Raw genomic sequence first — 24,795 nt, forward strand, 5'->3', positions numbered from 1 at the left:
GTGTATTTTGTTTTGCTTTTGTTGCTGCTTATTATTATTAAATGTTTACTTTTACTGTACATTTCATTTTCTTTTTGTTAAATTTTCATTTACATTTCATGTCCCTTTTGTTTTTAAAGTATTTATATATTAAACAGTACATTAGACATGTATTGTATATAAGAAAGGTAAAAATGGAATCATTTGGGGGTCTGAAAAAGATTCATTCAATTTGCATTATTTCTAATGTGAAAAAATGATTCAGTTTTCAAACAGCCTCTGGAATGAATTAAGTTTGAGAACAGAGGTTCCACTGTATTTTTTTAAGTGGCCCAATGTACTTTACATCAAATTTGGAGGCAATGTTAGGGATTTCTGATTTGCCATGGATACAGGCTTATGTGGTAGATAAGAAATGTACTTCAATAACTTTACAGGGTACAAAGGGGGGAAGGAATAGAACTTTTTCTTTCATATGGAGCAAGTCGGTAATTTATTTTAAAGACTTCAATGAATTGAAACATTAGCACTTATTGAAACAGCCATAATTTTATAAATGGGGAAAAAATTGGTGAGTTCCAGGAATGAGATTTCCATTTAGTTTGCTACAGCCTAAGCTTTAAGCCCTGTAGGTAGACAGTTCAACTAAGAACTATTTCTTCCTGATGCCAATCCACCAATGATTATTTCTGAGGTAAGACAAGGTGACTTTGTACAGTTTATTAGAATTGAAAATAGTACAGGAACATAGTTTATTGGAAGTGACATCCCTGGAGACGGGGGCTAGTGAATGCATAAGTTGATCTACAAAGAAGACAAAGAAGAGTTAAGCCTTCTCCTCAGCCCCCTAGTGTAAAAATACACCAATGGTTCTGAAACCCGATTGTGCATAAAAATCTCTCGGAGAGCTCGTTAGAACAAAGATTTCTGGGCTGCATCCCAAGATCTTCATATCCAGTAGGTCTGAAGTGTGACCTGGTAATTTGCATTTGCAGCAAATTCCCCGGTGATATTGATTTGCTGGTCTACGGACCACACTTTAAAAGCCACTGCTCTATACCCTGGCCTTCTAGACCAGTGGTCGGCAAACTGTGGCTCGCGAGCCACATGTGGCTCTTTGGCCCCTTGAGTGTGGCCACGAAGTTTCGATCACACTGTACGTGAGCGCCCGCACGTGGCATTTTGTGGAAGAGCCACACTCAAGGGGCCGCAGTTTGCCGACCACTGTATCTAGACCAATACCCGGGATGCCTTTCCCATTAATTAAGTAAAGTGAAGTCTAATTAGTTTATTTCACCAGCTACACTATCAGCATTAGCAACAATAAGAAAGATCAGAAGAAAAAATTTCATGATCCTTGGAAAAGATGGACAAATCGTTTCTGTTTCCGATACCTTTGTGTATGGATGAGGTTTTCTCAGTCCATAGGTTACTAAGTAGCTTCTGCACTTCTGACATTAATTTTGCCACTGTCTTATAAATAACAGTGGATAGTATACTACGTTTTGCCAATAAATGACAGTGTCACAAGTTCAAAACATACACAATTTTCTATTGTCATATTAAAAATACAAAGATAAGAGAATTGTGAGAGAAAGACAAAAGGGTGAAAATAAGAAGACATGAAAAAGTGGAGAATCAAAGAAGAAAAACACAAAATACAACAGCATCAGAAACTCCACAGGGGAAAGGAACTTGGGTTTGAGGGATTCGTTGTTAAGGGACCAAGGAGGGAAGAAATGACTTAATGAATAGGAAGTTTACTCTACGAATAAAAAGAAACCACAATGTAAAAAGGACTGAAATATAAAATAAGGTAGGTAAAATAACAACAAAACACAGACATAAAGCCAACCCAAAAGAGAAGGGAGGGCTGTTTAGTTTTTAAATTATTAAATATAACATTCAGAAAACAAGATATCAAAAGTAGTCTTCCCTTTAAAATGGCTATATGGTATGCCAAGTTTTTCATAGCATATCATTACTAAAAGATGCAAATACAAAAAAAAAGCAAAGAAAAGAAAACAAGATATAATGATTTGTGAGGAGGAGGGAGGGAAAAGATCAATTTTAAAAATATTTCCATTCTCATTGTACATCTGAAACTAATATAATATTGTCTGTGAACTATAATTTTAAAATGTAATTTTAAAAATTAAATATATATATATATATATTTCCAATCTTATTTGTTGGATAAATATTCAACTCCAGGTTTGTAGAAATCAATTGCAATTGTCTAACACTTCAGAGTTTATAGCATGAAGGGGTCAGATGTATCACTGTGGGAAGGGGATAGATTTGTGGTGTGGCAGGAGGAATAATGCTCCCCCAAAATTATCTACATCCTAATCCCTGGAACCTATGATATGTTACCTTTCATGAAAGAAAGGACTTTAGAGATGCTTAAAATCAAGGATCTGGAGATGGGAAGATGGGTGGGCCCAATGTAATCCCAAGGGTTCTTATAAAATGAAAGAAGGAGGCAGCAAAATCAAAGGAGATATGACAATGCAAACAGAGATCAGAGTGATGCACACCTGAGCTCCAGAATTTGGGCAGCATCCTGAAGATGGACAAGGCAAAGAACAGAGGCTCCCTGAGAGTCCCCAGACAAGCACAGCCATGCTGATGCATTTTAGATTTCTGACCTCCAAACCTGCAAGATGGTAAATTCGTGTTGTTTTATGCCACTAAGTTTATGGCAATTTGTTACAGCAGCAATGGAAACTAATATAGGGATGTGGAAGAGGCTGGATTGGACTTGGAGAGCATATGCCTCTTCTAATGGGGAAAACAAGAGTCCAGGTTTTGCTGGATCTCCCGGTTTGTTAGGAGAGGTGGAAAGTATGTTTGCATAAAATTAGCAGCTAGTAGCACTGTGCAGGGCAAGGCAGGACTCCAACATGGTTGCTCCCTATTTTCTTTGTTGGGTAGTTCCAATCATGTGATGTGGCTAGAGTAAGGACAAAGGCTGGATTGACCAATAGAGCAGACTTTGTGGCATAGTCCTCTACTCCAGACCACTGACTACAGACCACATCCAAGCTTGCAGAGGCCGTTCAGCTGTTCACAGAACTCCATGTCTCTGGCCCTCATGTATTGAAAGCAATGCGTGGTCCATTTTCTGGCCCCAAGTCATTCAGAAACTGAACTTCAATGCGTTCAATTTTTCTTCCATTCTAGATAATCAATGGGGCCAACATGCTTTATAGCCACTCTGGAAAATGAAATTATGTTCGAAATACAATTTGTTCTTCACAGAGGAAGGAATTATTCAAGTGCTAAATGTTAAGACTATTACTGAAACATGGACAGATAGATGGTAATGACTTTTAAAAATGAAGGGAAAAAGAAACATAAAACTCTAAATTAGTTTGCCTTAAAGTAATCCTCTGTTAATTCTATTCTTAGAGCAAGTTGATAGAAGAAGGGGAAAATAAAGTTAGTAACGTTTGTAGAGACAAGTGGCCTCTCTTAATATTCAGGCCATTAGCAGGCAATATTTATTGAGTGAAGGCTCTCTAAAAGCACTAAACACTAAGCACTAAGCACAAAGCACTGAATGCCAGACAGGGTTCTGGAACAGAGTAATTTATAATATCACTATGACGATGAGGCTAATATACAAAATAATTAGAGAGTTATTACCAGTTGTTATCTGCACAGAAGAACAATGCCAAAATGTAAGTTAATGCGATATGTACTCAAGAAAGGGAGAGATGGGCAGCAGAGAGTTGACTGACAGCTGTCAGAAAAGCTTTGAGATGGTTGGGTGTAATGCTGAACCTTCAAGGATAGGTAGAACTTATGCAGAAAGAGGGTTAAATATTCTACTCAAAGGAAATTGCTCAGTGATTCCTGTCATAGAATCTTAAATTTTTAATTGAAGCTGAGAATATAATAAAAACTGCATAAATTGTAGTCCTTTGTTATAAGATGAATTTACAACAAATGCAAGCAACTCTGCAAATTATGGGATAAGATAATTCATATTTCTCTATCATCAGGGCTTAAAACTGTAAGAGAGAGAAATAGTTTCCCATAATTCTCTACTTCATGTTACACAATTTTATATCAGAAGATGAAATGACTAAATGTGTACAGGTCTCATACTGTTGTAATCTAGTGGAAAGCTGCTTCTTTATAACCTAAATATTTTTCATAAAACATGGTTTTCTGAGTTATTTTATCATAACTGACTTCACAAGTGTTAGCAAAAACTACTCTGTCCTTTCATCTCTGAGAAAAGCAAGTATAAATTAAGTATGAAAAACAGTAATAGAGGAAATATTCACGTAGAATTTTTTTCTAGCCTGTAGGTAGTTAACTATATATCTTTTTTATTTTTGTAATCCTCACCCAAGGACATTTTCATTGATTTTTATAGAGAGGGGAAGGAAGGGAGGGAGGAAAGAACGGAGGAAAGAAGAGAGGGAGGGAGGAAGAAGGAGAGGGAGAGGGAGAGGAAGGAAGAGAGAGAGAGAGAGAGAGAGAGAGAGAGAGAGAGAGAGAGAGCGCACTTCCCACATGGGCTGACTAGGGCCTGGGATGGAACCTGCAAACAAGGTATGTGTCCTGACTTGGAATCGAACCTGCGACCTTTCAGTGTACAGGACAATGTTCCTACCAATGGAGCCACTGGCCAGGGCGATTAACTATATGTCTTCTTGTCCTTAAAAAATAAAGCCAATATATGGTTTGAAATTTTGACTGGAAAACTGTTGAATATTTGTTCAGTTTGGTTCTAAAGGTCATAGATTGTGAGCTGCTGGATATTTCCTTGATTCCTTTATGAGCAAGAAAACATAACTTTCTACTAAATGATGTACCTTAAAAAACAAAACCAAACACTATAAAATTTTCATGCAGTATCTGGAGAAAGACTATAGAAGAAGCTTCTGAGCACCTACCATATAATCTCTCTGAGTTATTCTGCATGGATTTTTCCCACTGGACAGAGCTGAATAAACCCACTGTTTATAATTCAACATTCACTGGAAAAACAAAGGACATCTATATGTCAGTAACAACTGAAGGAGCTGAGTGGGTTTTCAGAAGATGAGTCTAATCTCCTTTAAAGTGATTAGTGAAAGCAAGCAAATAAAAAAAAGTGGGAGTTTCATGGCACTTTCAAAAAATGAGCACTATATAGTCCTTAAACAACTTGAGGAACTCAGTTTGTTTTGACCAGACTTTTTCTGCTGTGCTACTTTCTTGTTAGATATTTAAAAACTGCTTCTTTGTGACCAAAGGCTTGGTTGGCCATTTTACTTCCTAGTTGCAGGTCATGCTGGGAGTCTGGCATTTCAAGCAAGTGGCTGTCTGGGTAGTGGGGTGTGCTGTCTGGATAGTGGGGTGTTACACAGAGCTCTGTATCCATATCAGGGCCAATCCAAGTCAATCTAGTCCAGTGATGGCGAACCTTTTGAGCTCAGCATGTCAGCATTTTGAAAAACCCTAACTGAACTCTGGTGCCGTGTCACATATAGAAATTTTTTGATATTTGCAACCATAGTAAAACAAAGACTTATATTTTTGATATTTATTTTATATATTCAAATGCCATTTAACAAAGAAAAATCAACCAAAAAAATGAGTTCGCGTGTCAGAGGTGTCATAGGTTCGCCATCACTGATCTAGTCCTTTGTGAAGTACTTGAGGATAAAATTGACCCAAACATGGAATGTCAGAAATTAAGGTTATCACAGGAACAGAGCTTTCTGTTCCTAAAGAAGTATTATGAACATTTTAGGATAAATTATGAGGTGAATACATCCTCAAATATCTTCACAGAAAACCCTGGCCTGAAATAGGGATTTTGCCCCCTCTATATCCAGAGACACTAGGTGCGTCAGCCCAAAGAACTTCTTAAAGCAGGATTACCCCCACGTCTCTGCATTTCTGCTTATGTGATCTCACCAACCATCTTGTAAAATATTATAAGAATCAATCAAGTCATTGGCAAGTCATCTATGCCAAGTAAAAACCAGATCATCTAAGTTACTGTGGTAAAAAAAAAAAAATTCAATTTTGTCAGAAACAAGAACACTAGGATTTAGCCCAGAATAAATATTAGCTTGTTAGAAAGTGCTGTAAAATATGTAGTTCCAACTATGAAAGTAACTTGCATGAAATGAAATTGGTCAAAGTGTAGTTTGAAGAAAGAAACTGATCACAAATCACTTATTTTTGGTCATGAGTCCTCTTTTGAGGAGAAGCACAGAAGAACATAAGGGCTGGGAAGGGGCATGAGGGGACCTTATCAGGTGATGGTGATGTCCTATATCTTGCTGGGGACTCGTTTACAGAGGTGCACCCATCTGTCAAAACTCAACGTAAGTACAATTAAAGATGTGTGCATTTCACTCTATGTAAATTTCATATGCAAAACTGTCAAGCAATATTGAACTTTCCACTAAATGTACCTTTAAAAATCACTATAAAATTTCAATGTAGTATCTGGAGAAAGACTCTAAAAGAAGCTTCTGAAAACCTACCATGTAATCTCTCCCACGCTGAGTTACACTATGTGGATTTTTCTCACTGAACAGAACTGAATAAAACCATTGCTTATAATTCATTATTCATTGGAAAAGCAAATGGCATCTATAGCAAATGACTGTTGAAGGAGCTGTGTGGGTTTCAGCATGCTTATTAATAATAGCATGCTGAAATATGCAAACTGATGCCTGGGGTTTATTTTAAAATGCATCAAAAATAAGATGGTGAGAGATGGGCAAAGGGATAAGTGGACGGACAGGCATGTGAAGAAGTAAAATGTTAATGGTGGAAGCTAGATGGTGAATATACCGTTGTTCACTGTAAAACTCTTTCAAATTACCATATACATCATATTTTAATTAAAATGTTTGGGGAAGCCCTGGCCAGTGGTTCTCAGTGGTTAGAGCATCAGCCTGGCTTATAAAGGATTGAGGGTTTGATTCCAGGTCAAGAGCACTTACTGGATTGCAGGCCAGATCCTCACTCCCTCTCCTCCTATTGGGGCTCCTGTGGGCAGCAACTGATTGATGTGTCTCTGTTCTCTCTCTCTCTCTCTCTCTCTCTCTCTCTCTCTCTCTCTCTCTTCTCCCCACCTCCCTTCAACTCTCTCTAGAATCAATGGAAAATATATCCTCACTCCTCAAGTGAGGATTAAAAAAATAAAAAATTGGGGGGAAGCAAATATGATGGGAAGGAAATTCCTGATGAGTTCAGAATATCACAGCACTGACCACTGACCACGTTCTTCTCTTTAGGAGCTCACATAGTATCCAGGACCCTGGCAGAATATTTAAGTTGAAAACCCAAAGCACAGATCTAACAAGCTGATACATGGAAGGCTTTAAAAAAAATCAACCGCCTCAAACTGGTTGATTATGTTGGAAAATTGTGTGTTGAGAGGGAAAAAAGTAGCTCCCCACAGATAAAGTTTCTATATTTAAATTCACAGTGAGCTTAAGTGGGGCACCTGCAAGCCAGGTTAAGCAGAAGATGCTGTTAGAATACTCAGGTGCAAGACCCAAATAAAAGCCAACACACCACGGGCTTCTGATGGGTAAGAAAGTGCCGGCAGAGGGAAGGAGTGGAGGAGGCCTTGGTGTTTGTGGCAATGCAAGGAGGAACGCACTGAGAAGCAAGGGCAGGGCTTCCAATGATGATGAATCCCAGAAAAGGGCAGCAGTGGCAACTTGTCAGAGGTCACAATACCGCACGTTCATTCCAGAGAAAACAGCAGGTGACACATTGTCAGTTACATCATCTGTGAAGGAGCCAGTGACACCAGCTAGTGAGTTCACTTCAATCACAGTCTCGGTCATTTGCATTGCAAACTGACTGCTTGTTATTGACTAGATCATGTCCATTAAGTTATAAACAATAGTCTGAAGCTATTGATAATTGTGTTGCTCCTCACTAGTCAAAGTGTGGTCCCCAAACCGGCAGCATGGGAGCCTGTGAAAAATGCAGAATCCCAGGCCTCATCTCAAACCCTGCTGTGCTAGAATTTGCCATTTAACCAAATCACAAGTGTTTCACATACACACGAATGAGTGAGACGCAGTGGAGTGATCTTACAAGTCTGAAGACCGGCCCTCAGTAACTTGTCTTCTCAATAGCAGCTTTGACTTCAGACTCAGAGGAGAGGTATTGATTGGTAAACAGGTGAGCAACACCTTGTCCCCTGTGAGCGCCTTCCCCTGACAACTGCTTCCTCTTTGCAAAGCTCAGTCCTAGCCTCTACCTGTCGGAGAGACCTGGCTCTAGCACTGAGGGCCTGGAAAGTCTGTTGCAATAAAACACGGTTGAACCTGTTTTTGAGCATTTGTCAAAGTTTCATATTCTTCAATGTGTCTAGAAATACTCCATATACCTGAGGAGAGCGGATCACTTTGCATGCAATTGCTCTTTAATGTAAAAAGCATACAAAATGTTTTCTCCGACAGGTAACTATCAAAAGAGTTCTGAGACCACTGTCCTCAATTTGGCTGTAAGACAGAGCTAGTGAAAGGTCTTCACTCCCCCTTAAAAATAGCTGCAGAATATTGCATTCCATTCAAGTACACATCTGTCTAAAGTAAGTTTATTTTAATGCTCATATTTGTTTACTTGCCATTATAATAAAGACTGTTTTATGCTCAAATAGCTATGGCTAGTCATGGTTCACACAGAAATAAATGTTTTATCTTTGCTGTCATAATTGCGTTTATTTTTAAAGATACTAAGACATTCCTGAAAAACAAAGTATACAAACTGGAACTGCTTTTCTAAAGCCACCCAATGCCAATTATTCTGTACCGACTGCGACGTCCACACTCCAGCATCACATATTTGTCTATGCATATGTGCAGTTACATGAAAAATGATTTTTACAAATATCATTACCAAATACACTAACTTTCTAAATTATTAATTTCCACCCTCTTATTTCAGAAAGCAATTCTCCATAATGTCTAATTAACTTTCCAAGACAATGCGTAAGTAACATTTCCAAGACAATAATTACAAGGTATATTTTCATTCTCACTTATTTAGGAAGAGACTTCTAAATATAATCATTTTCCCCATCTTATATAGTTGAATCCAAAAAAATGGCAATCAAAACATAAAACATGTAATATGTCCCATATTTTTTGCTAATTATGAAAAACAAAAAACTGATTGGTTTTTGTAATAATTCGTGCATGATGGAAAAATATTTAACACTCTGTGCTGAACTGCATCACATTTAAGTATTCATAAAAAGTATATTCAAGAAATTGGTTAATTTTTAATAGTTTTTTTAGAGTAGTTTTAGCTTAGCAGCAAAACTGGGCAGAAGGGATAGAGATGTTTCATTTACCCCCCACATACATGGTTAATTTTTAAAATAGGGAGATCCTAAATAACATACACACAAAAATCCTACCAGTCAAATCACACTGATAAATACCATATTGAAAACTCTGTTTGAGTTGCAATTAGGTTTAGGGAAATTTTATAAACAGACATTAAAACAAATCTGAATCAAATTAATGCCAGAACCACAACACAATGATAGTGTTTAATATACTTCGTTGTCTTAATTTTGTCTTAGGTTTCTCACTTATTAAAATATCTAAAGAAACAAATGAACAATAAATAAGACAATCTTCATGAAATGTTTGAGTGAGCCAAGAAATTTAAAGACGCAGAAATATTTTCTTTTTTCTCACTACCCCTTCTGGAATCACAACAATAAAATCACAATAGCCCTAATATAGGCTATTAAAACCATAAACTTCTCAAAACGACTCCCCCTTGTAAATCCTCACTTCCACGCATAAAGCCATTTTTCAGTATGCTCTCTTACCTGAAACGAAGTGAGTATGACTTGAACTTCACCCAGTCAGAAACAGACTCTTGAGAGTATGCCTGATGCAGGCTGCGAAGTGCAGGGGCAATCCTTGTTCCTGGATAAGCTCTCTCTTTCCCGAAGGCAAGGAGCAGGGAGAGGCTCAGGATGCACAAGCCACACGGTGTAAGGAGACCAGTCCTCTCCCTCGAGTCCCCACCCCTCAGCCACAAAGACAGAGGCTGGGCCAGCAGGGCCCACAGCCACAACTCAGGACCCAAAGGGGCAGAGACACAGTCTCCTCACCATTCTCAGCAGAACTCCAACGATAAGCAAGTGCTTTCCACAAGCATCTTGCCAGGGAATGATTAAGAGGTCCCACACATCACAGGAAACACCACTTGGTCACAGACTGGGGTTTATCAACAGAGAGCTTACAATTTGAAGCTGACACCTAAACTGGCCCTTAAAACAAATCTTTGGGTTTTCTATAGTGAAGGCCACAAAAATTTCAGGATAAAACCCTAAAGGAAAGCAAAACTGATTGCCCACGAGTCAGGAAATGAACAGAAACGTGTAAGCTGTTGAGAGTCTTTGTCTCAACTTCCCAGTCTGGCTACCACCTTATGCCTATTTTCCTCCTTTATCATACCTTCAGGGTTCAAGAAGGGATACAGAATTTCGTTAAGCTTAGTAGTATTGATATAAGGAAAAATAAGTAAGAACTAATATCTATAGTGATATCTGGAGATTACCTCCCTTGCACGGATAGCAAAAGGTGAAGACTTTTGTACTACAACTATATCTCAAGAGGTCTTTAATTCTGCATCCAATTAAGACACACACACACACACACACACACATTCCCCAATTTATCTATCCATCCATGAGCTACTGCATGACAAATAAAAACCAGCATTTTCCAATATGTGCCAGCTAATGTAAAATGTATTGCAAAACAAAGTTCCAGGGAAAGTTTTAGGATGGTCAACTTACACTAATGTCCACAGAATCCTATACTGCAGGATTTCTCTGTTTTTAAAATGCTAATATTCATCATCAATCTATTAAATGTAATACTTTATGCATTGTTTCCCAAACTTACTTAATCACAGAATCCTTTATTTGAACAGCATCCAGAGGGAATTGTATTTCATGAGGCAGATTTGGGAAATGCTGATAACTCTAGATTCCACTTGCCAATTTTTAATCAACAAACCTGACATCATCAAGTGTTTTTCAAAGCACTCAGAAAAGCCATTAAATTATTAGGCATCCCATCTATCCCAACTCGCACTGATATCGCTGAAATTCCAGTGTGGTCAATATCCAGATCACTCAATATTAGAAAGCTAAACCTGTTTTCCAAATGGAAGCATGTGGAAAGGAAACATATTATACAGGTACTTACTGAACATCTACTATATCCCTCGCATTGTGCTACAAAAATGACGGCATGGTTTCTATCCTCAAGAAGCTGGTCATTTTGTTTTGAACCTCTGCGGGTGGTAAGAGTGGGCATGTGGCTGCATTGTGGTGTCCTCAAAAGTTGAATGTTGGCCTTCAGAGATCACCATTCAGGCAATGTATTCCACAGAGTGGGCACTTCAGCCCAGATACTGACACCAAGCCAGAGTAGCCATTAAAAACACCTCCCAACCCATCCATAAGGGCACATTTCAACCAGTTTTACACAGGGAGAAACTCAGTCATGGGCCTCCTATAAATCCTGAGTAAAACCTGTCTCGCCTCAAACACTTCCAATTTATCCCAAGTCCTCATGTCCTGTTATCCCTGTACATCCCCAGTGACCCCCAGACAGTCTATACTTCTCATTTATATGAATAAGTGGGTTTTCAGGATAGAACCAGGATAGACTGGTAATTCACAGCTGGTCCACCGAGATCATTAAGTCAACATTGAGCCCTCACCCACCCCGACTACTTCACACAAGTTATTTTTCCAAATATGTCCCTTTAAAGATAGAAAGACTTCTAAAATAATGCATCTTCCTTTAAATCTTCTAATATGAAGATGTTTAATATAGTTAATGTCTTTAGTTCATAAATGTACTTATGATTTTATTCAGTAGAATCTATAATATTCTTTTGAGGAGACTACTGTACTATGTTGAGAAACCTATTTTATTTTACTTAAAAAATGATTCAGGAGACATGGGGTGGTATGATGTTGAGCAAGCAGCCTAATTCCCAAAGCCTTATTTTCCTTAATTCCCAAAGAGCAATAAAATGTCATATGAGATAATGATAATGTCACAGGGTTGCATGAGAATCAGAAGAGAAAAATACAAACTACAAAGCTCTGGAAAGATGTGCTTTGGTTCTTTCAGTCACAATGAACTAAGAGCCTGCCATGTGACAAAAACCTAGAGCTCGACAGTCACTGTTTACTGTGAAGAACATGCATCTGTTCTCCTTATCATGAGTGGGTATAGGCTTGGATGTCTTAAAAATTAATTGTGAAAGTAACATGTTTATTTAAAAAGTTCAGACCACAGAAGGCATTAAAATGAAAAGTACTCCATCTTTCATACTAATTACGACCACTGCTGAGTTTGGTTTACATTTGCCCGCAATGACTATTTTAGATGACTCATATTCACAAGACTGCTTCCTTCTAATGAATGAGTTTATTATGGTTTCATTACAGTTTCTAATAACCAGGTGGTTCATCTTAATGCTATTATTTCATTTTTTAGTTAGGTTTCCTGGTTTGATATTTTCTTTTGTTCTGGTTTTTGCTACATAATTTATTTAAATATAAAATGGAAGCCAAACAATTATGGTATATAGAATGTAATGAAAATGTTATCAATCTTCTCACCACACACACACAAAATGGGAACTTTGTGAGGGGATGGATGCGTTAACTAACCTCACTGCGATAACGATTTTGCAATAGATACATATGCAAATCAGCATGCGTACCTTAAACTTACATAATGCTACATAGTAATTAAATCTCAACAAAGCTGAAAAATAAGTACAGCTACAGCAACTATAAAAAATGTTACGAAGCTTGATAATACAAAAATAGTAATATCACCAAGAGATTGGAGAAGATGGAAGTATGAATGTGCTGTTTAAAAATTTTTTTTGTATCTAAGAGCCAATAGATACTATCTAAAGTTATAAATCAATAAGCAAACATTTATTATATTATTATTTACATTTGTAATAATTCATTTCCACAAAAAGTAAAAAAAAAACAAACAAACCTCAAGTATAGAAAATAAACAGAGAGACCATGGAGGATCTTGCATAATCTAATAAACAAAAAAAACATCCAACTAGGAAGGAGTACTGCTGGGAGGCCTGCCTGTGCCTCAGCCTCTGTTCCAGGACAGCTCAGCCTTAGCCTTGCAAAGCCTCCACCTGCTGGCTCGGAGAGAAACAGGTTTTGTTTCCTGGGATCTGCTCCAAATATCTGCAAATTTGGCAGATATTATTCTTCAGAGTCGGGGCTTTAGCCTTTCCTACTTTTAGTAAATAATTTTTTCTCCCACTTTCAGTCATTTATTTCTCTCTCCGCAGTTTCAGGGAAGAGAACAGACATATTTACTCTAATTTCTTTTTTTGTTTGTTTATGTCTATTTTTTATTGTTGACAGTATTATAGCTGTCTCTCGTTTACCCCCTTCTTTCACCCCGTCCTCCCAGCCCCTACCCACCCGCCCAGGTCTTCACCACCCAATTGCCGGAGTCCATGGACTATGCATATGCATATATAAGTTCTTTGGGTTATCTCTTTTCGTCCCTTTAACAGAAGCTGCTGCCTCCCAACTTGCTTATATTATTTTCTATATTCTTTAGTTTTTCTATCTCTCCACTGCCTCCTGCTAACTGCCTCTTCCCTTTCTGTTCTCCTGGCGCTAATATCAGTGGTGCTGAGCCAATCTGCACTTCCTGCAACAGACAACTGTGCAAATCCCTCCCCATCTCCAGTCACGGTGGGAAGGTTTTTCACCACAGAACCTGGGCGGCAGGACAAACCAAGCTCCTTCCCCCTTCCCCTTCTCAGAGCCAGGGGTTGAACACTCACCAGCACAGCACTGACAGGTCTGTGGATTTAAAAATCAGTTTATTAGAACTGTGTGTAAAGGAAGGATATAAACATTTTTACTGAGAGTGAGAAAAGGCTCCTACAGTCAGGGACCTTCAGATCTGCAGATTCAACCATCAAAGACAGAAAATATTCAGGGGGAAAAAATCCCAGGAAGTTCCCAAAAGCAAAACTTGAATTTGCCACAGGTGGAGCACCATGCTAAATCCACTCAAATGAAATGATGGCAGCCATATAGGGTGTTGCCATATGCAAATATAGGTTATATGCCAATACTATACACCAATTTATATAAGGGATTTGGGTATCTGCAGGGGTCCTATAACCAGTCCCTTGTGAATACCAAGAATCAACTGTATTTTAGCTTTTTTACAAAAAAAAATTAGTTGGTACAGACAGCTTTATTATATATTTGATACTGCCAGGTAAGCAACCTCAACAGGATACACCAACATTACGATAAACACAGCAGTTTCTCAAATAACATTGTTTTATTCAACGCCGTTTGCTTATAACGTTAATGAGATGCCATAAGAACTTAACTCTATATCATTAGCCTTTGGTAAAATTGTGTTGTTGTTTTTTTAATGTATCATTTTGCTTAAAGTCACTGAATGTGTTAGCTTTACTAATTCCTTTAATATATTTAAAAAGTATATAGCATCTTTTACTGTAGTAGCTCTAAATAGTATATTGACTCATATTGTTTGATTCTCATTACCTACCAATTTAATAAAGTATCAGCATATTCATTTACTATGGCATGATACACAAGACGACTTTTAGGTTCAGCCAAATCTGCCTCCTCCCCTGCTCCTTCCTTTTCCCCCTCCCAAAACACACAAAATCACATTTTTGCTTCCTTTTTTCCCCCTTAAAAAAGCTTACAGATGAAAGACCAAAGTAATTATTTAATAGTTCCCTTGATCTTTCTAACCTTACTAGAGATGTATTTTTTAAATGTATTTTTATTGATTTGAGAGAGCAAGAGAGAGGGAGAAAGAGATAAAAACTTCAGTGATGAGAGAAAATCATTGATCAGCAGCCTCCTGCACAATCCCTACTGGGGCTCAAGCCCGCAACCCGGCATGTACCCTGACCAGGAATCTAACTGTGACCTCCTGGTTTCTAGGTCGACCCTCAACCACTGAGCTACGCTGGCCAGGCCTCGAGATGGACTTTAATGCCGACAACCCAGTCAGTACACACAGGGTCCAGTCAATCTTGTTTCAGGGAACAAAGGCCAAATTAGCAGAGAACATTATTTTAAAGCATAATGACAACCTAACCAACATGGCCAATTCAGTCCACCTGATCATCCACATAGTGAATCATGAAACAAAAAGATTTGACAAAAACAAAAAAAAAAGAACACTCTGTGAAGAAATAAACCAAAAAAATTAATTATCTTATGAACTTATATACTCACCAATGTTCCTCTAACTCTTCATGCTAGCTGTGTTCAACATCTCTTACTGTTATCATTATTAACATGAATTCTATCATCCATAATATTGAATCATATTTTATTAAAATTATCAGTACAATGTGAGAAAGTTACTTATCTTTAAAGTCAGAACAGAATCCACAGAACAATAAAAATGCTTCCTCAGTTATTTTGTCTAAATATTTCATTCTACTCCAACATAAAAAAAAAATACCCCACATGATATAAGTAATGGTGAATTTTATTCAAGAGAGATCATTTCATTTTTGTCTCACCATTTAAAGTCAATAAAATAAAATTCATTACACGAACCATCTCGAAGATATTCTAGATATTAAACACACATGTGTTTACATCAGCTCTGTTAGGTTTTGGACAAGTTACCTAATCTCTCTATAGTTCCATTTCCTCATCTCTAGAATGGAAACAAAAATACCTTCCTCACAGGGTTACTGAAAAGGTTTAAATGGAAAATCTACATAAAACACTTACAATATCATTTGGTTACATACTAAGTACTCAGTAAACTGGGAAAATGTACTGTCACTATCTGGTACTGCTGCTTTTGTACAGCAAGTCAATCAGTCCCTCAGACAGCAGCCTTGGAATCACAGAAGTTTAGAGTGGAGCTTCTCTAACTTTCACATGCAAACAATCACCTAGGGCAGTGGTCAGCAAACTCATTAGCTAACAGAGCCAAATATCAACAGTACAACAATTGAAATTTCTTTTGAGAGCCAAATTTTTTAAACTTAAACTATATAGGTAGGTACATTGTTATTAACTTAATTAGGGTACTCCTAAGCTGGCCTTTGCTAAAAACGTCCTCAATCTGATTGAGGTACATTTGCTAAGGTCGACCCCTTCCAGCTTTCCCATCCACACTCGTCTTGTATACTTGTTTCGTCTATCTCCTTTCGTTCAATCGCACTGTACATGCGCGCCCGCACGTGGTATTTTGTGGAAGAGCCACACTCAAGGGGCCAAAGAGCCGCATGTGGCTCACAAGCTGCGGTTTGCCGACCACTGACCTACGGATTGTGTTAAAAATAAAAAATGCAGGCTGAGATCCAGGAGGTTTGCTGTGGGCCTGAGACTCTGTAGCCCTAACAAGCTCAAAGATGATGCCTATGCTGTTCGTCCGGAGACCACACTTTGAGGATTAAGGATCTGGACCACCTGGGTATCCCCCTCCCCACCACCACCCTCCACACAAACACTCACATACCCGGGCATAGTTAACTAAAATTCCCACACTGAGTCCACAATCCAACATTACCTTCCCTGCAAAAATAGTTCTCTTCCTTAAAAATGGCAAAAGCTAGGAACAACTCGGGCTAATTGCTAAATATAGAATACAATTATAAGAAAGGCAAGGGACTGCCTAACCTGGGGAAAGAACTTGGGTTTCTGAATCAGACAGGCCTGGGTTCGAGCCCTCACCCCATTACATGAACTAGCTATTAATGTGGCTTTAGATTAATTACAGATCTTACTAAACTTCAGCTTTCTTATTTGTAAGACGGAGATAATAGTATCTTTCTAAAAGTATAAGATACTTCAAATAACAACTGTCTAGAAAATAGTATCTGTATTATATAGCCTGACACGCAGTAGGTGCTAAGGACACGTGGGGCTGCCTTTCTGCTCCAGACTGCATTGTTTTAATTACTTGTTAATGTAACTGGAGTTTCTTTCTGCTTTCACTTAACTTGGGCCCTTCTTCTCTAGCAAACTATCTGTCTCTACTAACTCTTTTTCATGCTATTTCAAGCTGCCAGCATTAGTAATTTCCCAAGAGAAAGAACCTATTTCCTAGCATGTTCTACTAATCCTCAAGACCTAAAGTCTGGGGGAAAAATGATCCGTTTTCACATGGTTTCTCTCTCTTCTAAATCCTTGCAGGCTCGCTCTTTCTCCTTGCACAGACACAAAAAAGGAAAGGAACAGGAGTCATTGCCACCTTTTTCTCTGACTCCACAAGAGCTGCCAGTACATTTTCAGGCAGGGAAACTGTTATTGTGGGAAACCAGGCAAGAACTCTGAGATAACGCTCTGTATTCTTTTTTAGTTTCAAAAACTGAAATTGGTTCTATTTCTTAAGGAAGCTATAAAAATGCAGGTGTGCACTCGCGCACACACACACAAACACACACCAGTTTTGTTGTGCTTTCCTGTCACCAAGCAAAAATGTTATAAGGCCAAGAACATCAGATGTCCAATTTAACTGTAGTCTCATTGATTCGACACGTTATTTACTGAGTACTTGCCATGCGCCCAGGGCTGTTCAGATGCCAGGTATACACTTGTGAGTAAACAGACACGGTTCACCCGTGAGGACCTAACTATCCCAACACCTTCACTAATCTTATTTCTGAAATCATGACACACTTCCAGAGCTAGTCTGGTTTCTAAAACCTAGCCCAGGGCAGAGGAGGACAAATTAGCCACAGCAAAACTGTTACACACCAGTCCTAGGCTCAACTTACGAAAGAGATGAAATGCACCATGGCACCACTAGATGAAACCTGCACATAAAGGTGGTCTCTATTATGCCACCAAACAGTGGCCAATCTAGCCCACCACACTGTTGACTGGAAGGAGTGGCGGTCCCTTGGAGACAAGATCCTACAGCACCTTCAGTGTGGACAGATATTCACATGTCCTCCCACAAACCACCCACCTCTTCTCCCTATTCATGAGCAGCTAAACAGGCCCCCAATCCATGGAAAGCTTTCTGGCACACTGAACCACAAACGGTTGTAATTTTCACCAGCCACACAAGACACATTTAATATCTTGCTGCCTATGTGCAGCTATTATATTTCATAGTAATATTTAATATTTAGCTATAATATTTAAAAGTAGAAATTGGAATGCTGAGCAAGATAAAGCCAGCTTCATTCACCATCTTTAAGTCTGTTATCACTTTTGTCACGCTGAGCTCACTCCATCACAAGTCTCACTGGTATAGAAGAGGCACTGTGGATAGAATCATCGTGATAAAGAATTCATATCATGTAAAAAGCATCAGAAAAATACAATCCAAATAGGTGGAAATTATGCAGTCAGACAATCAGTAAGATCTTCAGATGCAGATTAATTTATTGTTCACATTGATGAGGCTTAATTATGTCCATGAATTGCTTTTACAGAGGCCTCTACATGACAAGAAAACACACTAGGTCTCATCATTTATGTTAAAGTGGGAAATGAAAAGACACCTTTTACTTTTCACACCATAATCAAAATATAATAATCAGAGAGAGTGCATATAAAAAGAGAATGCCATCTTGGTAAAAAGGAACATTGTTCCCAGTGATCTCCAACAGGTATTTGAAAGAGGCTTAAAACTCTCTGATATTTCAATCCAATAGATATGTGTCAAGAATGAAACAAGATGATTTTCTAAGTAGTTTGGTTTAAAATTCAGGGGTAACCACATCTTCTACAGATAACTTTGGTAAAAATTACCCACAATCCTTTCCACAAAGCAATCTGAATGGGTCTTCTGGCAACTAGATGAATAATTTAGGGTTAATAATTCGGACGATCGCTTTACTTGGATTGGCTAAACTAACGCAGGCCTGAATTCATTTCAACATGCCTCTGCTTCCCTTTCCCTAAGATAATTCTGAAGAGAGTACATCTTCATATTTTAGACAAGTGACTCCCAGCGTGTAGGAGCCACTGTTAATGCTAAACTGCAAGGTGATTTTAGATGCTATACAGATAAAGCCTCGAATAACACAGAAGGAATCTCTTTCTTCCTCTCTCTCTCTCTATCTCTATCTCTATCTCTATCTCTCTCTCTTTCTCTCAAAGGCAAAGAAAGGGCCCTGACTCAGGGTTTGGGGCAGGGATTGTTATCTACTCAGGATTGAATGGACACTTTTTTTAACTTTTATTGGCTATCTCTACTATTTGTAGCACATGATAGTTTTATATTTAATGTTTTCTTTTTAAATACATTTATTTAGGTAAAAAAAAAAGTGAAAAACGTTAAATAATAATAGAAGTGGAATATATCCATGGCAAAAACTATGAAGATGATATCTGAATGACTGATACTAGGGAAACACTGTAATATAGCAATTAAAACAGTCTGGGTTTACTACTAGCTTCACAATTAACCTTGCTGTGTGAATTTAGTCAAGTTACTTAAGATCTCCGTTCCTCAACTTCCTCATTTGTAAAATAGAGATAATGATGGCATTTACTTCAAAGGATTATTGTGAGGATAAAGGGGTTATTACAGGTAAATATTAAAATGGTACCTGGCTTATGGCAAGAATTCGAGGGGTCCCAGATTGTGAGAGGGTGTAGGTCAGGCTGAGGGACCCCACCGGTACACAAATCTGTGCACCGGGCCTCCAGTATTTTATAACTATATCTAGGTAAATAATGATCTATTGAAACTTGATCCTTTGGCCTGGGAATTATGAGGTAAGTTAGGGAGATTTTTTCACAGGCCCTTGTATAAGAGAAAAGAAAAGCTCCTTGTTGTTCTTTAAATTAAAATTTGAGGCAGCCACTTGAGGCATGTTTAAAATGCATGTGATGCTCTAGAAGCCAGAAATACAAGTGCCCTCTCTTGGATTCCACTATAGTTTCCTTTCCTCTCTCCCGACAGATCCCAATATTTCATTATTAAGACTTAAAAATTAGACTGCCATTCCTTATCCATATGACACCAGCCAAAATGTATCTACAATGAGACACAGGATTCCTCCAAAATTTTAACATTCTGCTTGATTTATGCAGCATCCCAAGAATCACAGTTTTCTTGAATATCACTCCAGTAAAATACTTTTTGTTTAAATTATAGCCACTTTACATGCAATAACTTTTTTCTTTTCAAATATATGCCATTAATTTATTTTCTTTATTACTTTATGTAAAAACTTCCACCATTAAATGTATTAATTTTAATATTTAAGAAAAATAAATTCAAAAGTGCAATGCTGGCCCTAGCTGGTTTGGCTCAATGGATAGAGCATCAGCCTGAGGACTGAAGGGTCTTTGGTTCAATTCCAGTCAAGGGCAAGTGCCTGGGTTGTGGGCTCATTCCCCAGTGGGATACTTGGAGGAGGCAGCCGATCAATGATTCTCTCTCATCATTGATGCTTCTCTCTCCTCCCTCTCCCTTCCTCTCTGACATCAATACAAATTTTTTAAAACTGCAATGCTGAATAAAAAAGATAACTGTGGGTACCCTTATCTTTTCCTGATTTTAAAGGAAGTATTTCTATTGTTTACAATATCAAGTAATGTTTTGTTTACATTTTTAATAGATAACTTTTTAAAGATCTTTATTGTTAAAAGTATTGCACATGGCCACATTTTTCCCCCTTAATAGATAAATTTAATCATGTTAAGAAAATTCCCTTCTATTTTCAATCTGCTTAGCAGCGGTTTTCAACCAGTGGGTCGAGACCCCTTTGGGTCGACCCTTTCACAGGGGACACCTAAGACCATCCTGCATATCAGATATTTACATTATGATTCATAACAGTAGCACCATTACAGTTATGAAGTAGCTACAAAAATAATTTTATGGTTGGGTCACAACATGAGGAACTGTATTTAAAGGGCCAGAAGGTTGAGAACCACTGGCTTAGAGGATGATCATCCTTCAGTTCATGCTTTTGTCAAATATCTTTTCTGCATCTACTTAGATGATCATATGGTTTTTATTCTTTAATCTGTTAATGTGGTAAATTACCCTTGAAGTTTTTCTAACATGAAGCCAGCTTTGTATTCCTGGGAAAAACTCAACTTGATTGTGATACCTTATATTTTTTAGGTAAGTTAGGGAGATTTGATAATGAACAGTTGTATTATTTTAATAATATGTTATTTAGGATTCTTACCTCTATGTTCTTGAGTGAAATGGGCCTGTAATTTTTTCTTTCTTTTTTAAAATCTTTATTGTTGAAAGTATTACAGATGTCCCCTTTTTCCTCCCATTGACCCCTTATAGCCCACCCCTGCCCGTGCCCCAGGCCTTCACCACCCTATTGTCTGTGTCCAAGGGTTATGCATATATGCATACAAGTTCTTTGGTTGATCTCTTTTTAAAAATCTGCTTGAATATCACTATCATCTGAATTTTTATGTCTTCCCAATAATTATGAAATCCTAAGCCCCAAAGAAGAGAATATTGGCCCTCAGGAAGGGGATGAGTGTCCTTAAAAGAGCCCCTTCTCACGTGAGGACACAAGGGACTGTCTATGACCTGACCATGCTGGCACCCAGGCCTCGGACGTCCAGCCTCCAGAACTGGGAGAAATAAACGCCTGCTGGTCATAAGCCACCTAGTCTGTGGTATTTCATGATAGTAGCCCCAACAAATAAAGCAAATATAAAAGCAAATGGGCATCACTTATTTATCTTTTGCTTCATATGATTTTCTCTGCTTTGGCTTCTAGGGAAATTCCTCCCTTTGTTCATGTAGCTCAGTGTGACTCCTGAGAGTGAACCACACAATGTAGTGGGAAAGTTACTCTCTGTTAATGCCATGTGCCTCTTCACTCTCCTTCAGATAAATGACCATGTTGGACTAAAATGGGGAAGGACAGAGAACACTGCTCTGTGGCAAATACAGCTTCCTGAACAATGAACTGGAGTTGTCCCATTTAATCCCACAAGTTATCAACCCCACTAGAACCCAGCTAGACTTTTTTTTTTACAAGAAGAAGAAGAAAAAGAAAAGAGAGGGAAACAAAAGAAACAACTCTGTTAATTAATGTGAAGGAAAATGGTTAACAATGAAATGAATGCTGATTGCAAATGTAACCTTCAAGATGCGCAGAGCCGGTAACCCCTCGAAGAAAAGATATTACAATCTGGTTGCTTCTGAATGTCAAATGTACCAGCAAGGAACAGCTATGTAAATTGCCAGGGCAGGCTCTGAACTAAGAGTCCAAAGTTAATTTTTTAAAGCGAAGTCATTGTTCTAATCCAGTGGTCGGCAAACAGCGGATCACGAGCCACATGTGGCTCTTTGGCCCCTTGAGTGTGGCTCTTCCACAAAATACCACATGCGGGCACGCACGTACAGGCAACGTTGTGGAGTGAAAGAAGATGTAGTGTCGAGGATTGAGAAAGGTATGTTGAGATGGTTTGGACATATAGAGAGGATGAACGAAAGGAGATAGACGAAACAAGTATACAAGACGAGTGTGGATGGGAGAGTTGGAAGGGGTCGACCTCAGCGAACGTACCTCAATCAGACTGAGGACATTTTTAGCAAAGGCCAGCTTAGGAGTACCCTAATTAAGTTAATAACAATGTACCTACCTATATAGTTTAAGTTTAAAAAATTCGGTTCTCAAAAGAAATTTCAATCATTGTACTGTTGATATTTGGCTCTGTTGACTAATGAGTTTGCCGACCACTGTTCTAATCCCTCTCAATTCTGTGAAAATTAGACCTTTACTTCTCTCATTTCTTAAATGACCATGTACTCATACCTACAGAGGCAGTTCTTCAGCCTGACTTTGCGACAGGACCACAGCACCAGGTGCCTGGGTGAAAACCTCAGGTCTGTGCAACCTTGGCCTGTCACTTAACCTTCTGGTACCTATGTTGTGCCATCTAAGAATATGATTATGGTAGCACCTACCTCACAGGTTTGTTGAGAACTGTACTCGGCATATGGTTAGTGTCATGTCATGTTAAGGCTAGGTACTATCAGTAATGGTCATATGTGACCTTAACATGCCTTCTTGTTTACACTGAGATAGGTGTTGCCATATGCCTATCTTATGGAAGAAATCAGGGAGTGCCCAGCTCTGAATTTCTTTTCCATGAACTTCCATCCTGTTTAAGTCACTGTTATTTTTTTACATTTTCCTGTTATAAACAGTCAACACTAACCCTAACTGATACATCAAACAAATAGGGCTCCTCAGAACACACTCTGAGGAATCCCTGACCTTAGAGCTTCCTAGACGTCTCATTAGTACCATAAACCCAGTTTTGAAAAATTATTTTTTTCTACAGTAAAGCATTACCTTTATTTAGATATAAAGAAACAGTGACCTAATTTGCTGTTCTCCACTAACAGTGATGAACATGCACTTACCTAAACACCCACCTTGCTTGTGGGGCTTTAGATGACTATAATAACCATTTCCTGATGAATAGCAAAGAGGCAACTATTAGAAAGTATAACTACTGAGTGCATTCTATGTACTTATGCCCCCTCCCCCTTACAGCATAATTCAGTGTATGAAAATGTACCTGGTTTCCCATTTTGACTTTTCCTTTTGGCTCATCTTTAAACATCCAATTATAAAGAAATTTACTTGTTTAGGCTTTTTCCTCACGGAAATCCAGAAATTAAATTGCTTTGCCAACAAGGCCAGGAAAACAAAACAGTTGTGTTGTGGCTGAGCCATAAGGCTCACATCATAAACATAAGCAGAGCCTGCACAGCTTTGCTCTCACAAAGCCATTTGGGAGAAGATTTTCATGGCAGCAGCTGAAATGTTTCTACCAAAACAACACCTACACTTTGCTAGAGTTATTTTCAGAGGAGAAGGTTTCCCCTACTGCTGTTTAAATTGTTAAAATGTGGAGTTAAAAGCGTAGGCGCACATGAGCCTGGGGCTGCAACCCTGGAGGGAGAACATAGCGGCCACATCTTGGCTAGAGAACTTCGGGCAGACCACTTAACCTCACTCAGCTCAGGTCCTCACCACAACTGGGAACATCAGTGCCTTAGCACTGTGGCTACATGATAAGTGCTCCAAAAATGAAAGCTGTATTAATTCCTATTCAATGAAATATGAAACATCATGACTACTGGGGAGGATCCTATATAATAAAAGCCTAATATGCTAAGTGTCTAGTCGTCCAGTCATCTGTTCAACCAACCAAACCATAATATGCTAATGATGTGCTAAGACCGCTCAACGGCTTGGTGTGACGTTCACTGACCACCAGGGGGTAGACAGTCGACTGGTTGACCAGTCACAATGATGTGCACTGACCACCAGGAGGTAGATGCTCAATGCTGGAGCTGCCCCAGCCCGCAGGCCCCAGGCCAGCCAAGGCGGGTGCCAGAGGGGGCACCCCCGAACCACCCCGCTGGTCACCCTGCAGAGGGAGGCAACCAGCAGAGGCAGTGGGGGGTGGGGCCAGCCAAGGCAGGTCCCCCCACGTTCACCCAGCCAGTTGCCACACAAATCGGCCATGATCACCAGCCAGGCCTAGGGACCCTACCTGTGTACGAATTTCATGCACTGGGCCTCTAGTTATGATATAAGAACCATGGGTAAGCCATATTTAAAGATACCACATATACATTAATGTAAAAGTACAAATGTGCTTAATAGCCTTTATCAGTGGTCGGCAAACTCATTAGTCAACAGAGCCAAATATCAACAGTACAATGATTGAAATTTCTTTTGAGAGCCAAATTTTTTAAACTTAAACTATATAGGTAGGTACATTGTTAATAACTTAAT

The 24,795-nt window shown here is 38.7% G+C and overlaps 1 protein-coding gene across 7 annotated transcripts in view; it reads right to left on the reverse strand.

The window, feature by feature from the left end:
• Nucleotides 1-24,795, reverse strand: part of PLCB4 (phospholipase C beta 4) — a 387,002-nt gene that overhangs the window by 277,473 nt on the left and 84,734 nt on the right. The window contains exon 1 of one of the 7 annotated variants that reach the window (XM_070419920.1): nucleotides 9,809-9,827. The exons of the other annotated variants lie outside the window; for them this stretch is intronic. The gene's annotated coding sequence lies outside the window, so the exon portion shown is untranslated. Of the gene's footprint in view, nucleotides 1-9,808; nucleotides 9,828-24,795 lie in introns of those variants that run through there. 7 annotated transcript variants of the gene reach the window in all.

The sequence above is a fragment of the Myotis yumanensis genome, unplaced genomic scaffold (genome assembly GCF_028538775.1).
Source record: "Myotis yumanensis isolate MYYU_CA2020_CCGP unplaced genomic scaffold, mMyoYum1.0.hap1 SCAF_7, whole genome shotgun sequence".
Lineage (NCBI taxonomy): Eukaryota > Metazoa > Chordata > Mammalia > Chiroptera > Vespertilionidae > Myotis > Myotis yumanensis.